Source organism: Helianthus annuus, chromosome 2 (genome assembly GCF_002127325.2).
Source record: "Helianthus annuus cultivar XRQ/B chromosome 2, HanXRQr2.0-SUNRISE, whole genome shotgun sequence".
Taxonomy (NCBI): Eukaryota; Viridiplantae; Streptophyta; class Magnoliopsida; order Asterales; family Asteraceae; genus Helianthus; species Helianthus annuus.
This window is the reverse complement of record NC_035434.2, coordinates 47,536,282-47,551,783: the sequence shown is the minus strand read 5'-3', so window position 1 is coordinate 47,551,783 and position 15,502 is coordinate 47,536,282.

Here is a 15,502-nt window from a genome sequence, read left to right as displayed (position 1 = left end):
ATCATCCGGGCAAGGCCAATGTTGTGGCAGACGCCCTCAGCCGGAAAGACACTGTACCAAAGCGCGTGCGAGCATTACAACTTACCATCCAGTCTAGTCTTCCTACCCAGATCCGAAATGCTCAAATTGAAGCTCTGAAACCGGAAAACATCAGGGCTGAGTCCCTGCGAGGATCGAGACAACAGTTAGAACAGAAAGAAGACGGCGCCTACTATGCGGCAGGGCGCATTTGGGTCCCACTTTACGGAGATTTACGAGAGCTTGTAATGGACGAAGCCCATAAGTCCCGTTATTCAGTACATCCTGGTGCAGATAAGATGTACCACGACTTAAGGACCACTTATTGGTGGCCTGGCATGAAAGCCCACATAGCAGCCTATGTTGGCAAATGTTTGACCTGCGCAAGAGTCAAGATCGAGTATCAGAAACCAGCAGGCCTACTCCAGCAGCCGGAAATCCCGAAATGGAAATGGGAACAGATTTCCATGGATTTTGTTACAGGGCTACCTAGATCTCAACGCGGGAACGATACTATTTGGGTGATAGTAGATCGATTGACTAAGTCTGCACACTTTTTGGCCATTAAGGAAACAGACAAGTTTTCTACCTTAGCAGAAATCTATTTAAAGGAAGTAGTCTCCAGGCACGGGGTGCCAACTTCTATTATTTCCGACCGAGACGCTCGTTTTACTTCCGAGTTGTGGCAAGCTATGCACAAATCCTTTGGCTCACGTTTGGACATGAGCACCGCTTATCACCCGCAGACGGATGGGCAGTCTGAACGCACCATCCAAACCCTGGAAGACATGCTTAGAGCATGTGTGATCGATTTTGGCAAGAACTGGGAGAAGCATCTACCGTTGGTGGAATTCTCCTACAACAACAGCTACCACACTAGCATTCAGGCGGCACCTTTTGAGGCATTGTACGGTCGTAAATGCCGATCACCTCTTTGCTGGGCGGAAATAGGTGACAGTCAGCTCACAGGCCTAGAACTAGTGGTAGACACAACAGAAAAGATTTCCCAGATCAGGCAACGCATGGCGGCAGCTCGTGACCGTCAGAAAAGCTACGCTGACAAGCGTAGGAAACCGTTAGAATTCCAGGTCGGGGACCGGGTTCTACTTAAAGTCTCACCCTGGAAGGGTGTGGTCCGTTTCGGTAAACGGGGCAAGCTGAATCCACGGTATGTTGGACCATTCGAAATTACCGAGAAAATCGGTAAGGTTGCTTATAGATTAAACCTGCCTGCAGAGCTGAGTGCAGTGCACAACGTTTTTCACGTATCTAACCTGAAGAAGTGTTTGTCGGATGAAACACTTGTAATTCCTTTTAAGGAACTGACTATTGATGAACAACTACACTTTACTGAGGAACCGATTGAGATCACGGATCGAGAAATCAAAACCCTCAAACGTAGCCAGATACCCCTTGTGCGAGTTCGTTGGAACTCACGACGCGGCCCAGAGTTCACCTGGGAGCGGGAGGACCAGATGAAGTCCAAGTATCCCCAGTTATTCCCAAACGAAAACCCCAGCACTGAAGCTACAACCGAATTTCGGGACGAAATTCCAAACTAACGGGGGGATGATGTGACACCCCGTTAAAACACGCTAGCTTGGCAGTAGCTGCTTCAACTTTCGGGACGAAAGTTCTTAAAACTTGGGGATAATGTGACACTCGAGGTTTTTCCAAACGAACACCTTGTAATATTTTGTGTATATAAATATTATTAAATGAAAACGTGATTTTTGCATGATATGTGTGATATGTATGTATTATGTATATATATTTATATGAGAGCCGAAACCACGACCCGAGACCATGACTCGCAACCGGGCGGTTGCGAGTGGGCCTCTTGGTTTCGAGTGGCCCTTGGGCCGTAACCGGTTTGGGCCGAAACCCCAAGCCCAACCCGAAAACACCCCTTGTATATATAATCCCCACCATCTCCTCATTTCCCTCATTTGCTACTAAAACATACACACACACTCCTTACTTTCTCTCAACTAAGAAAACCCTCAAACAACAAACCATCCTCTCCTTCTCTTCTCGGTTCAAGCTTGGATCCCGGACAAGAAACTCGGACAAGTTCATCATCACTCATTCGGACACTTCATCTCCTCGGCTTCTTCCTTTATTTCGGCTCATTCTTCTCCTTCTCAACCGGTTAGTCATCATTATGTGCATAGGACTTATGTTGTGTATATGAAGTAGAAAATGCTTGGTTAGAAACATTATGCATGATTCTAGGGTGATTTGTGAAGTAAACTATATGTGAAAACCATTTATGTGTGAATACTTGTGACATGTTTAAAATGACTAGAAAATGGTAGTCTAAGAATGGGTATGGCTAACCAAACTATGCTTCTTTGTTTCTTGCAAGAATGATGATGTTTAACATAAGATTTTCGGCTATATAATGTATGTTTTCTTGATTAGCATCATGATCTTGTCAAAATAGGTGATTTTCGGTTCATAAATATGTGTTTATGTTGGCATGAAAACCCTAGAAAACTATGAACATAGGAAGAACTTGTTTGAATATGGTTTGAAGATGCAAAAATGGCAAAGTTTGATCTATCTTTATTAATATTCAGATTAGGCAAAGTGTTAGTGAAATATTATTGGTTGTTTCCTATTATGGGCCTGAATTCTTGGTACAATTTGGACTGTCATATCTGCATCATCACGTGTACATGAAAGTGACAGATTACGACTCGCAACGACGGCATTACGACTCGCAACCACAGCATTCCGACTCGAAACCACACCGTTGCGACTCGCAACCAAAGCATGACAAGTCGAAACCACGTGATTGCGACTCGAGACTACGTCGGTTGCGACTCGCAACCACAGCATGATGACTCGAGACCACGGTTACGACTCGCAACCACAGCGTGACAAGCCGAAACCACCTGGTTGCGACTCGAGACCAGCTGGTTGCGAGTGGGCTGTTCATTTTGGTTACTGGGCCCATATGTGTTTAACTTGGACTATCTGTTGACTGGATTATGTGTTGCTGTTGACTGCTTAATTACTTAGGCCGGCCCAGTAACCCACTGTTTACTTAGATGCTTGATACGTGTTAGTTACGTGCCTATATGTGTTTTACGTGAATGCTTGTACACCGAACCTGACCTATACCGGTAACCATGTTAGGACGTGGTGACCAACGTGATTGACAAGTAACCTAAACCTACCGAGCAACCCAAGGTGAGTTCACAACTTAAAAGCATGCGTCCCGGTGGTTTGGGACACGAGACTAACAACCCTATCCCCTGGTAAAAGGGGATACCATTTACATACCTTCCCTAGTTATTGGGAACAAAACTTCCTTTCCTTCCCGGGTATTGGGAAACCTTTTGGTTAATTACTGTTTATACGGATTGCAACTAACGGCACTAAACGAAACTCTATCACTCAAGTCCCTACTACAAATACCGATTAGTCGCCGGGTCAGGCGAGCGGGTTATTAGTTGATAGCGCTATTTAGGTGTTTACCAGCCTCACACCCTGCCCTGGTTTGGGGCGGTCGTGAACTAATGTACTCAGAAATCCGTCAATGATGATAGAACATTGACATCGGGGCATCCTGCGGATACGCAACGGTTACCTAGTGTTCGGTATTGGAAAAACAGTTTAGTCGCTAACTTTCGGGGTAGCTCCCCAGGGCATGTATAAACGGATAAATTAACCGGTGAAACAAAGTTTTTGGTAATTAAAACTGGACAACTAGTGGACTCACTCAGTATTATTGTTGACCCCTTACTGCATGCTTTGCAGGTAACCAGTGACGAAGGAGCTTGCAGCTTGGGAACGTGTAGTGTCTGTTCACCCTTGTGTTGGGTGTTACCTCATTTTGAATCATGAACTTTGTTTTAAACTACCGTACTTATGCTTCCGCTACTTGTTACTATTTTGAACTTATAACTTTAAACTCTGAACTTAATATTTGCTAAGCTTATGAATAGTAAGTATTACTTTTGTTATCAACTCAAGTATTCGGTATAATTGGTGGCTGGATCCTGGTCAGTCACGCCCCCGAAGCGGGTGTTATCCGCAGGTGGATTTTGGGGGTGTGACAGTACAGTATGCTTAAAAAACTTGTACTTTTTAACTAAGTGGCAAATAACCTAAGTTGCCCCTCGAATATGCATATTATATATAGTATAGATATATGTATAAGATAAAATAAGAATCCGTTAGGAACCACCCTTTATTGCGAGAACTTAAAAAATTAAAAACAAACAAAAATAATTTAGTTTTATAAAAAAAACGTTATATTTCATCACTAATAAGAAAAACAGTACCAATGTTCATGTACAACGGTACTGTTGTTCTTTTTTTTAGTGATGAAATTTAGCGTTTTTATAAAAAAATTGAACAAAAGTACTATTGCGCATGCATATGCATATTTTTTAGTGACGAAAATTAGCGATTTTTAATAAAAAGCTAAAAAAAACTTTTTTAGCATTTTGTTGTAGGGTTTAGCTTTATGATTTAGTTTTAGCATTTAGGTTGGTTGGGTGGGGGGTTTAGGATTGGGGGGGGGGTAAGGAGTTCGGTTTTTTTTTAGGTTTTTGCTGGGTAGTAGGAGGGGGGGTTAGGTTTTTAGTAAATGAAAATATGCTATAACATATATGTAATCTTCAAGATATAGTTTTACGTATATAATAATTGAATATGTTTTGTTTATTATAAATCCATTCAATAACAATATGCAACTATTTTATTAAATAAAAAAATATAAATAAAATACTGATTTGTTTATTTTTGTAAATCCTAACTTAAAGTTAAAATGAGTTTTTTGAATATTTAAATTATTTATAAACTAAAGAGTTATATATAATAAACTTTATAGTGTTTTATTCTCCTTTTATATAAATAGAAACAGAAAACACTAATCTAACTATATAAAAGTTATTTCTATAAAGTTCTACTTAGATTTTTATAAATCTATACTTATTCTATAAATGTTATTTTAAACTTTTATAAATTATGCCACTAAATAGTTATTCTAGTTTAATCCATTAAATTTATTTGATTAATTAAAATTAGGTGAATTAATAGTGTTGGTGCACTACATCTGTTGATTCCGTCTGGGTGTCTAGGATCAGGTCTTACATTGTATTGTATAGCATAGGGCACGTTTTACGAGAAAACAGGAGTCTGTATAGGTGTTAGGAGCTAGGATCGCTCATAGGGTCATTAGATATGTGGGTCGCTTATTTGGCACTTGTGGATCGCTTATGTGAACTAGCCTGGATCGCTCATGTGTCACATGTCCACATGAGCGGACCCAAAACACTATATATAGGTGTGATTAGAGCGATCCTAAGTAGTGAAGTCTTTGTATTCCACGCCGAAGCTCTGCCGGTGTGACGTTTGAGCTGTAAAACGTTTCTAATCAATACAACAAACAATTAGGAGGAAGAACAAGCTATATCTACTTGCATTTCTTATTATTCCGCATCTGAATTGCAAGAGACAACCTCTGAACGACTCGTTCGGGTCAGCATTCGATCCTACAAGTGGTATCAGAGCTTGGGAGGAGGTTTTCTACAGATTATAGCCGGATTTCACTGTTTCTTCTCATTTCTACACCTTTTTTTTTTCTGATTCGGGGAGATTTCACGGTTGAAATTCATTCAAAATCTCACAGTTTGTTCATTATCATATCTAGACAAACCCTGGAAAGTTTGAAGTCAAAATTCAAAGTTTTTATGGACCAAATCATGTTCGGAATGTGGATCGCTCAAATGACGTCATCATGAACTGCTCGTAATTCACTGTTTTGGACCGCTCATTCGTACAGTTTTGAGTCTGGTTCGCTCCAAATTAGTGTCTGGACCGCTCGTGTGCATATTTCTGGATCGCTCATTTGTTCCTTTCTAGACCGCCTTTAGAACATCCTTGGACCGCTTGAAAGACAGATTTTCTGGATCGCTCAAGTGATTACTTCTGGATCGCTTTTAGTTTAATCTTGGATCGCTCGAAAATTAGTCACCTGGACCGCTCGAGTGTAGTTTTTTTGATCTACTTTAAAGACATTGTACTGGACCGCTCCTAAGAATTTCTCTGGATCGCTTTTCTGTCAGTTGCCTTGAAAATCATGTTAAGTCATCATGAATTCTGAGTTTTACAACGCCTTTGCTACATCAACTACTCCAGCCGCAATTGCTCAAGCAATAAACTTAGAAAATGAGACGGGAACAACTCAAAAGCCCCCGAAATTGATGAGCATTGAGGAGTATTATGGGTGGAAGGATCGGTTTGAAAACTGGGTTCAGGCAAATCATCTCAGATCGTGGGAATGCATATTGGAAAAGTACACATTGCCTCGAACAGAGTTGCAAGTCATTAAACAGATATCTGAATTCTCAGAACAAGAACGTGCAATGTATAGAGCAGAGAAAATGATGATCAGTTTGTTACAGCAGGCGATTAAAGAAGATATATTCATTTTGCTACAGCATGATAAAACTGCTAAATCAATTTGGGATGCTCTTAAAGTAAAATTCGAGGGTAGTGAAAGTATGCTCAAAAGCAAGAAGGCATTGCTTAAAAAGGAATTTGATTTGTTTAGCAGTTTGCCGGGAGAGGATACTAAAAAGCTAATCGAAAGATACTGCCACTTAGTGCGATCGTTATCGATGTTAGGAGTTGAAAAAGGTCGTGAGGAATGGGTTGATAAGTTGGCTGATGCGTTACCTCAGAAAGAGTGGGGGACGTATTTGATGATATTGAAAAACACGGGTGTTTATGACAAACTAACAATTGGTCAGTTTATTGAGAAAATAGAGGGACAGGATCTGGAACAACAGAAGATAGCCAGGATGAATAACCCGAGTGGTCAACAGGATGTTAAAATGTACTATAAAGGTAGTATTCCAGTTTCTGAAGCTGAAAGAAGCCCAAAGATTCAAACTGCTTTCAGTGCTGGAGATTCATCAGACAAAGTTGATCAGGGTTCAAACAAGAGCAGCAGCGGGTTTTCATCGTTTCCAAGTATAAATCCAAAAGAGACTAACACAAGCTTTCAGTCTCAGAGTACAAAAACCGGAAATGGATACATAATTCAGTGCAACATAGCTCTCAATCTTCTAGAAGGTCAAAGCTTCTCTGAAGACACTGCAAAAGACCATATGGCACTTCTGGGTTCTGTTCTGTTATCTTATGAAGGTCTTGTTGCTGGTCGGATCGGAAATCCTATGCTCACCAAAGAGGATTACGATCAAATAGACGCTGAAGAAATGGAACTTATGGATATCAAATGGTGTCTTGCAAGGGTTCTTCGACGAGCTGAGAAATTCAAAACCATTACCGGGAGAAATGACTTTCTTGATGCACATGTTTCTACTTTAGGTTTTGATAAATCTAAAGTTACTTGTTTTCGATGCAGGGAGAAAGGCCATTTCAAGCGGGAGTGCAAAGGAAGAGAAGCTAGCGGAGCACAGAATCCATTCGGGAAAGATGATTACTACCGCAAAGCTATCTATCAACAAGTTGGTCAATCCCAAGAACCGCAGACAGCTCATGGGAGAAAGATTGAAGACTCCAAAAGAGCATGTGTTGTAGATTTCAGCTGGAGTGATTACATATCATCTGAAGCCACAGCAGAACGTGTTATCGATCAAGATGATGAGAAACTACCAGAAGGTTTCAGTTGGGATATGTTCGTGGATGAAAAGGGAGGTTTTAAAACTTTCATTGCCAAGATCGTCCGAGAGCCAAATTTGTTTGCTACTTGGATGAGATCTATTGGAGAGAATGTGTCAAGTGGAGATGAAAAGTCTGTGTCATCTGATGAAAGTTCAGATAGTACTGATAGACTTTCAGAACACTCTGGGGATGTTTCAGATAGTTCAGATGAAATTGTACAAGATGAAACTGTTCAAGAACAGGATGTTGTATTTGACAAAACACCATCTGATTCTAGTGTATCTGATGCTGATTCTGAAAAATCAGTTCAGTTTGATCAATCACCAGATCATAGTAGCAGTGATGATGAGGAAGAGAAACATATAAATATTGCAAAATCTCATCTGTCTCCTGAAAGTTTTCATTTTTATTTTGCAGAAAAAATGGAGAAACTGAAAGAGAAAAGAGCTGCTAGAGAACAACAATCTGAATCTGAAGGTGATGTTCAGAATGTTGAAAGTGTTGATGAGAAGGTTATCAAGGTAGAGAAAGAAGTAGAGAGAGTGATTGAAGTTGTAAAAACAGTCGAAGTTGAAAAAATTGTTGAAGTCGTCAAGCCATGTGAGAAGTGTTTGGAAGCCTGCAAAGAATGTGCAGCAAAAGATGACATCATAGCTGAGTACGAGAAAAAGAAAGAGCAGTTATTGTTCAATCTCAATTATGTGAAGGAATCGTACGATGTGTTGAACAAAACAGTAACTGGTCTCCAAACAACAAACTCAGAAAGAGAACAGGCGCTGACAATGATGAATGCAACTTTAATGTCGAAACAAAAAGCTATAAATTTTTACATTGAAGAGAGTGCCAAATGGAAGCAATAGTTGGAAACTGAAAAGATTGAAAATGAGAGAATTAGGAGGTTATTGTTGAGTTATTCTACCTCTGATTATCTCATTGATCGTGTTTATCCGACTGTTGCAGGTATGGAAGCTTTTCAAGATGAGAAGCCGAAAGAAAAGAAAGATTATGGTAAGAAACCGACTGTTAGCTATAACAAGTGTCCACCTCCAATTTGGGATGGGTATTCACCTAGGAAACCAAATGAGGAGCAACTTGCAAAAGCAGTCAATATAAAGCTTAAAACCGACACAACTGACGTCTTACCAGAAAACATTGATGTGACGTTTACCTCATCCGATACTGATCATGAGTCTGAATTAGTCAAAAAGGTGGTCGATCAGGTGTTGGATACTGATGAGGAGACAGAGTCGAAATCTGAGTCTGAAAAGCCAAAGTCGTCAGTCAACAGTCAAAATTCGTCGACGAAACGGTTTTATAGTAAAGAATTTTTGTTATCAAAGGCAGATTTGAATGATGAAACATTCGAAGTTGTATATACTTTGAATGGTTCTGACAAATTATATTACAACAAAGATTTTCCGATAATGAGTATTAAAACAGAATTAATCAACAAAACTTTCAAATTAGTAGAGGTAAATATTCCTGAATTAAAGGTTTTGAAAAGTTTTGATAAACCTAAAAAATATACTTCTAGAGTTCAACATCTAAACAAGAAAAAAGGTTACAATTTTGGTCCTGGTTTTCAAAAGAAACCTAACCAAAATCGTAGCTATAAAAAGAAAGGTCTTGGTTATATTCCACCAGAAAATGATAAAAATATGAAAAATTCTAAAACAAAATCTGAATTTGTGTCAGGTGGAAGCTCTGAAGATGAACAGCAGAAACCATTTTGGAGACAGTCTAACAAAGAGTTTCTTGCTGAGAGGAGAAAGAATGGAACTGGAGTATTTCATCCGAGAAATACTCAAACCTGTTTGAAATGCAATGAAGCTGGTCACATTGCATCGAATTGTCCGAAAGGTATCAAAACAAAACAGGGAGTTTCTCAGAAGATGAAAGAAAAAGTTGTTGAAAAATCTAAAATTTTTGAAAATTCGAAACATGAGGTTGGGGAATGTTCGAAGACAAAATTTTACAAAAGAAAAGGAAATGACAACCAAGTGTGGGTTGCAAAAAAGGTAGTAGAAAATGTCGGCAATGAATCTGGTTCCACAAAGCCAGAAGAGCCACAAGTTGTGGAGAAAATTTCAGTGAATGATGATGTTTTTCCATCACAGAAATTTGAAGAAGTTAAAAAGAAAATTGGTAAAATTGAAATTTCAAATCAATTTTATAATGAAGAAAAAGAATGGGAAAATGTTGAGTGGGAGAGCTAAAGGGGTAAAACATTTTTACGCAACTAAAAAGGCGACATACAACCCTACGGCTCAAGAGCTGAAAGCCCTCAAGTCTGAGAAGACTTGGAGGGAAGTTTGTTTCCCAGAATAGTCAAAGGACTATGCCGGAGATCCCAAGTTTATATCGTGGATCAGGAATCGGCATCTTTTTAGTATTTAAGAAGTTTGAATGTTTGTGATTAATTTTTGAATGTTTTGCAGGTGAAAGGACTACGCCGGAGCTTCCAGGTGGTTAATTGCGAAGCAGGAATCGGCATTTTTTATTGGTAAAATGGTGATGTAGACGTAACATTCCTACAATTGATAGTTTTTGGGTATCTACAAGTGGTAATCTTGATCCCACAAGTGGTATTTGTGGTTAAATTTTGAGATGTTTGGATACTTTGAAGTAATTACATTTACAAGTGGTACAGAAGGTTATTAAATGCAAATGGTAAATCAGGGACATTAAATTGTGCTTGATTTACTATATTTGGCAAAAGATAGACAAGATGATGAACCACATCCCCATTTTTAATAGATAGACCTACAAGTGGTTGTTATCAACACAAATTCATTTTCCGGAAAAATCATTTTGATTAAAACAAACTTAAGTGTTTTGAAATCTAAATGAGAAAATGGTTTGTGATAGGGGGAGTTCAGATTGTTTATGCCTAGTGAATGGCGATTTGATGTGATTCAGTGTCAGTTGTCAAATTTTTGTACAGTTTGTTTTGCATTTTATGTTTCTAATGGGTCAGAGTCTAGAAATTTTCAAATTTTCTTTAAAATGTGTTTGCATTTTAGGGGGAGTAGGGAAATTTCAGAAAATTCAAAAACATTTGAAAATTTGAAAAAGCCAAAAACATGATAAAATTCGAAAATGAGTTTTGTTGCGAAAAAGAGGAAATGATAGTACATCAGTGGACTATCATTGCACGCTAAAGAAATGTAAAGTCTAAAAAGTGTTAAACAATCTTACTGCGGATGTGTCAGTAGATTTTCACACATTTAGTAAATTGAAATCGAGATATAAACCTAATTCAAACTTGCTTAATTCGTGGGTAACTATTCTTGAATATATGGGTAACCCCCGAAATCTTGTTTGAAAGGTCCCATATTCTGAGATACTAGGTCTTTATACTCAGTGATATCTGGGGTATTATCCCGGGACTTCTGCTATATGGAAGTACTGACCTAGTCCCCGGATAATACTTTTTGCTAAAGCTTTGAAACATAAGCTTCGCCCTCAGCATGCTGATGAAACAATAAAATTGATAGTCACTGCTGTTGAAATGCAAAAAGATCCTCTAAAGGGGACCCACCAAAAGTCGAGCCGTCATCTCTCTGCTGAACGGAAGTTCTGACCTGAGCTCTCACGGTTTCGCATTTAACCCCTTTACAGATATCAGCTGTGGTATACTCACCTGTAAGACTGAATATTTGGGATCTGGATACGGGAGTATATTCAAATAGAGTGATACACAATTAAGTTTAAGTCTCTAAAACATTAATATCGTATCTCGAATCGATTGAAAATTGTGTTGAAAATTTAAGAGGACAAACATACTGACAATCTAGGTAAATTGTTTAAAGCTTAAAATGAAATCAAGCTTAACGGTGTTGGTGATTTGTCTCATAAACTGATATGATCCTCTTGCATGAACTCACAATAAATATTGATTGTAAATATTACATTTCTATATGTTTGTTTTTTCTAGTGATGTCAGATAATTTCTCTCAAAAATCCAAAAAGATTTTAGTGTGTGTTTTAGCATATTTTTTTGAAAAAGTCAAAAAGATTTTCGACAACTTACGTTGGAAAACTGATTTTCAAAATTCCGAGTGCTAAACATAATGAGCAGAATTTGAGGGGGGGTGTTTGTGAAAATCTAAAATGTTTGTATTAATCTAACCTTCTTCAAGTGGTTCATCATAGAGTGTTTTGAGGGGAGTCATATGTTGGTGCATAGGTATTTGATATGTGATAAAATTAGAAAATTTATTTCTGGGTTAAGATTGTGAAGGTAATCAGGTTTTGGTTTCTAAAGATTAGAGGAGAGCCAGGTTGATCGATTCTGATTCTGAAGATCTTGGTTATCAATTGATGCTGATGAACTTAAGAAATCAAGAGATCTGATCAAGAGAATTAGAGTGTTTGAAAGCCAGACAAAGATCCTGAAGATGTTACTGAAGAACAACAGAATGCCAGTAAATCGAGAGGGGGAGTCTGTAGATTGAAAGAAGAGAAAGCCCAGAGACTGATCCAGCTTGAAGATGTGAAGACACAGCATTGAAGTCAAGGTGTGTTGACGACTCCATCAACATCTGAGGGGGAGTCTGTTGGTGTACTACATCTGTTGATTCCGTCTAGGTGTCTAGGATCAGGTCTTACATTGTATTGTATAGCATAGGGCACGTTTTACGAGAAAACAGGAGTCTGTATAGGTGTTAGGAGCTAGGATCGCTCATAGGGTCATTATATATGTGGGTCGCTTATTTGGCACTTGTGGATCGCTTATGTGAACTAGCCTGGATCGCTCATGTGTCACATGTCCACATGAGCGAACCCAAAACAATATATATAGGTATGATTAGAGCGATCCTAAGTAGTGAAGTCTTTGTATTCCACGCCGAAGCTCTGCCGGTGTGACGTTTGAGCTGTAAAACGTTTCTAATCAATACAACAAACAGTTAGGAGGAAGAACAAGCTATATCTACTTGCATTTCTTATTATTCCGCATCTGAATTGCAAGAGACAACCTCTGAATGACTCGTTCGGGTCAGCATTCGATCCTACAAATAGTCTTATTTATCTTCTTAAATTCATAATACAATTAGGGGCTGTTTGGTAGCCTCTGAATGGTCATTAAGATGCTACCTCTTAATGGAACCATTTAGAATTTTACCAATGAGAAGGTAGAAGAATGTGAGATGTGATGATTTACCATTCAGAGGTTACCTCTTAACCATTCAGACTTGAGGTTACCTCTTATTCATTCAGAGGTTTTGAACCATTAAGAGGTAGCATCTAAATGGTCATTAAGAAGCTACCAAACAGTCCCTTAATCAGTTAATGAATTAATTAAACTTCTATAAATATACAAATATTTTCCAAATTTCTTAATATTTCCTCTTAGTCCTAAAATCTTTTCACGCAATCAAGTCCATCTATTAAATTATATCTGATAATTCATAATTTGATTATCATGATATCTTGGATTTTCCAACTGTCTGCATCAACGTATAAGTGTTTCTGTTTTCTAAGCTTTATACAGGTGAGTCCATATGTAACACTTCGGATATTCATGGGGAATAATATGGCAACATAGGTCTAATCAAGTCTCAAATATTCCCGGTAAGTTAGATGAGAGGAACTAATTTTACAAAAATGTGAAAGTTTGGATGTGGAGGGGTCAAATATGACTAAATGCCAAATTTTTGGTTCTGAAGGTCTAATGCGGGCCGCAAGGCATATGCCTTACGGTCCGTAAGGCATTCATTTTTTTGTTGGCTTCTGGACACCCCTTACGGACAAGAAGACTCACCCCATACGGTCCACAAGAGGGTTGTAAACTGTGGGCGCCAGAAGCTCATGCGAACCGCGAGGCTCACCCTTTACGGTCCGCATGTGGCTCGCCGGCAGCCTAAATGCATCTGGAAACTACAGCTGGTCTTCCTGCCAAATATATCACAAATTTTGCCACTTAGCTCCTGCTTTGGACATGTGTAATGACCCTAATCCTTCCCTAAACACCTCTGATCACACATAGCATCATTTGGGAGCTCCAAAGTTGCTATAAATAGGTGATCCAAGTGCATTTTCAAGACTTGCACCTATCTTTCTTTCTTTCTCTCATCTTTGGAGATTGCTTCTACTTGCAGAGGCCTCCGACTTAAAGCTTAGTCTTCCTTGAACACTTGTAAGTGTTCTTACTCAGTCTTGTTTCATTTATTAGGCTAGTTAATAGCCGAAAGTCAAGCAAATTGACTTTTGCTTTGACTTTCGGTAATGACCATTTCGGTCAAGCCAATGTTCGAATTGAACATGGCTACATGATCGTAATAATGTAAGTGTTAATCCTCTATGAGGGAACCTTTTGAAGATCACGTTAAGTTGGTCAAATGACGGGTCAAAATTTATTTACTAAAAGTCAAAAACGCAGATTTTCGTAATTAACGTTAAATGTACTTCTAAGTATCAAAACCTAAATTTTGACACTATATCAGTTTATATAACATATTAGGACATGTTAGATCATGTCCAACCCAGTATTTCCTGCTTAGAGCTCGGTTCTTAACTGAAAGTCAAACAGTTTGACTTCTTCTTTGACTTTCGATTCAGACTCGTTTAGGGTAGTTTAGATACTGATTTGAAGTTGTAATATGATCGTATTATTGTAGGGAATAACCCCTAAGGGTTATACCTTCTGATCATATCATTTGTCAGGTTTTTATGCAAATTCCTTATATTATGCCTAAATAATGCCTAAAATGCCCTTTTGCGCATATTTGATTTTGAAACATGATGAACATATTATATGAGTTATAAACTGATGTAGCAACATAATAAACATGTTTTGGCATATTGGACTTACCATAGACCCATCAGATCACCCGATACCGCCTATGCGCGTATGGTTGACTTATATAACATAGTTTATATAAGTTAGTCGAATCGGGTCAAAACCTTTCCAAATCAGTTCTAATCAAAATGTATGGTTGTTTGACCCATATTATACAAGTCATAATACTCATGAGGTGCAAACCACATTCCATCCGGTCTCTGCTAAATCTAGCGAACCTTGCGAATTTATTATAAGTTAACCGGTCCAAGTCATATGACTTAAATAAGACCCATTAACATTCTAACGGATCATAGTTCCGTCCATTCTAGGCTGGGAGCCTCTAGTAAATTGCGCATGTATTAGTTGTTTCGATTAACAGTTGTGCATAACATATTTTTGATTGGTAATGATAAGCTCATGTAAATACTCTTAGCCTATTTTCCCTATACGGGCTTGGGATACGACATTAGCCGCTTGGTCGGGTATGAGATCAATGACGAATGATGTCCAAAATCCAAATAACTTGTTTTAATCTGTTATGCTCGAATACTCATACATTGAGGGTTAATGCGACCGTATCCTCGATATCCATGGCTCACTTAATTGCAAGTGGCAACAACCTAAGCTCGGGGCGTAGGCATACACCTAACAGATGCTAATGCTATTATTTTTTTATTGAAAAGTGATGTGTCGGTTAATCATGTATCGGAGATTAGTTCGAGGCCCCATATGTATTGACGAGCACGTAATACTGGTAACAAGAGATATCACTTTGTCCTAAGTTATTTATGAAAATGATATACCTTATGGTAAAAAATGATTTTGAAAAGATATTCAAAACGTGTCGGTTAATTGTATTTACCAGCGAAAGCTGACATATTTTCAAAAGACTAAGCACAGGTTAACAAATACGGAATAGGCTGGAGCTGCTCGGTATATGCATATTGGAATTTTCGACTCCATGCAAGGCCTAGTAGTCTTAATATTCATTTTTTTTATTTTCAATTCTCCTGTGGATCTTTCGTACACTTTCCGTCTGTATATATTTATTTT